This window comes from Malurus melanocephalus, unplaced genomic scaffold (assembly GCF_030028575.1).
Source record: "Malurus melanocephalus ecotype Western Australia unplaced genomic scaffold, MMel_1.1 scaffold_430, whole genome shotgun sequence".
NCBI classification, from domain to species: Eukaryota; Metazoa; Chordata; class Aves; order Passeriformes; family Maluridae; genus Malurus; species Malurus melanocephalus.
Genome location: NW_026623662.1, coordinates 11,524 through 14,445, shown reverse-complemented (window position 1 = coordinate 14,445; position 2,922 = coordinate 11,524).

Below are 2,922 nucleotides of genomic sequence, written 5' to 3'. Positions count from 1 at the left end.
GTGGCTTTGAGGGGAAATCTGGGATTGCAGCATTCCCGCAGGACACTTCCAGTGGGATCACTTTTGAGGTGTGGATTTGTGAGGGTTCATCCATGCCAAGCCCACTCTGATTTTTGCAGTTTTTCAGTGCTCGTCAACATTGCTTGGGCAATAAAAACAGAGATTTGAAAGTATTTCTCAGSAAATCTGCACTTTTGCCTTTACTCTCAGAGGATTATTGAAAAAAACAAGGATTTCAGGGGATGGCGCATTTGTGAAAATTATTGTGAAAATGATTYCTAGTGCTTAATAAGGTTTTGGTTCAAAACATTGCACTGCTGTCAGAATCTGAGCATCCTGATTCAGCTTTTTAGCAGGAAATGGGATTAGAKGAGACAGAATTCCATCCCTGATTTCACGTGAGGTTCAGGACACCAGCAACTCATGAATGCTTTATCTGAAACTGAACTTTATGTTCATTATTAATCGGTGTTTTTCAAACCTGACCTGGAATTTTTGGGTACAAAAATCACAGGTGTGTAGGCTGAAGGTAYAAAAATTTATATAAAGAATACAAAAAAATCTAAAAGGGTCTAGAAAATATCTAAAAGGGTACAGAAAATATCTAAAAGGGTGTGTAAAAACACATAAAAGAGTTTATAAATTATCTAAAATTGTCAATAAAATACCTAAAATTGTCTATAAAGTATCTAAAATTGTCAATAAAATACCTAAAATTGTCTATAAAATATATAAAATCGTCTATAAAATATCTAAAAGTGCATATAAAAACAAAAGGCAAAACCCATCAGGCATCTGCAGCTGCCTCWTTTGGGTTTGCAGGGGAGGCTGTCGAGGCTGCCTGGGAGAATTTGCTTGTGCTGGCGTTGCAGAACGGAGCTCCTAATGAATCTCAAATCATTTCCACCACGAATTTGCTGAAGCTCAGCTTCTTTTTGCAATCCTGAGAACGGCTCATTAATTGCTGACCATCCCCTTGGACAAAAGAAGTTCGGGTCAAATTAGAGTTTCTCTTAATCAGAGCTGGTTTTTTCGTTTTGATCATCACCGGAGTGGCTCTGGGTAGTTGGGTTTGTTTTAAAGGAGGCTTGAAGTTGGAGACGTTAATTTTTTGCTTTTTGAGTTTTTTGATTCATTCTGAATCTGAGTTTTTACAGATTTATAGAATGGGTGATTTTGGCACAAACTCATGAGTTTTAGGTCTTCTCTGCTCCAGACACTCCCATTGTGGCCTCCCCAAACTCCTGTTGGCTTCTCCCTCAGCTTTTGAACCATCTCATCCTTGGGAGAGAATCATCTTTGGTGGGATAAATCTGCTTTTGGTGATTTCCCTCTCCATGATCCTGTGTTTCAGTGCAGGACGAGGCCATGCTCTGTGATTTTTAATGATTTCCCTCTCAGTGATCTTTTGTTTCAGTGCAGGACGAGGCCATGCTCTGTAAATATTCACGGCGTTGCAAATACGATTTCTATAATTTGGTGCTGCTGCTTTCCTGCACAGATTGAAATTATTTGGATTTAAATCTTGATTTCTTTTGCCTCTCAAGTCTTGTAATATCCTCTGAGATCCTTGTTCTCCTGTGATGTGGCTGCTGGAACAAGGGGATCCAAGGGTTTTCTTTCCCCCAGTGTTTAATGGGATTGAAGGGTTTTTCCCTCAATGTTTAATGGGATTGAAGGGTTTTCCCCCAGTGTTTAATGGGATCAAAGGGTTTTTCCCCCAGTGTTTAATGGGATTGAAGGGTTTTCCCCCAGTGTTTAATGGGATTGAAGGGTTTTCCCCCAGTGTTTAATGGGATTGAAGGGTTTTCCCCGGTGTTTAATGGGATTGAAGGGTTTTCCCCCAGTGTTTAATGGGATTGAAGGGTTTTTTTCAGTGTTTAATGGGATTGAAGGGTTTTCCCTCAGTGTTTAATGGGATCCTGGGTGCACAGTTCGTCAGGGTGGAACACCCTGGATAATGCCGATACAATTTTTATAGAGATCACAATTTACTGTATTTTATATTTTTATTTTTTTATATTTTTATATATAAGCTGGGTTATTTTGGTGTGTCAGACAGATGCAGGAGCTGTTTTGTTGCCTGCTCAGTGTGCTGGTCACTCGCGTCGTGACCTCTCCAAACTCCAGCTGGCTTCTCCCTCAGCTCCTGAACCATCCCATCCTTGGGAGAGAATCACCTTTGGTGGGATAAATCTGCTTTTGGTGATTTCCCTCTCAGTGATCCTGTGTTTCAGTGCAGGACAAGGCCATGCTCTGTAAATATTCATGGTGTTGCAAATACGATTTCTGTAATTTGGTGCTTCTGCTTTCCTGCTCGTATTGAAACCACCTTGGATTTATATCTTGATTTCTTTTGAATCTGTAATATCGTCTGAGATCCTTGTTCTCCTGCGATGTGGCTGCTGGAACAAGGGGATCCAAGGGTTTTCCTCAGTGTTTAATGGGATCGAAGGGTTTTTTTTAGTGTTTAATGGGATTGAAGGGTTTTCCCCCAATGTTTAATGGGATTGAAGGGTTTTCCCCCAGTGTTTAATGGGATTGAAGGGTTTTCCCCCAGTGTTCAATGGGATTGAAGGGTTTCCCCCCAGTGTTTAATGGGATTGAAGGTTTTTCCCCAGTGTTTAATGGGATCAAAGGGTTTTCCCCCAGTGTTTAATGGGATTGAAGGGTTTTTCCCTGGTTTTTAATGGGCTTCGAAGGGTTTTCCCCCAGTGTTAAATGGGATTGAAGGGGTTTTTTTCGGTGTTTAATGGGATTGAAGGGTTTTCCCCCAGTGTTTAATGGGATCCCGGATGCACAGCGGGTCATGGTGAAACACCCTGGATAACACCATACAATTTTTATAGACATCACAAATTACTGCATTTATTTATTTTTATTTATTTATTTGTTTATTTATATTTTTATATCTATTTATAT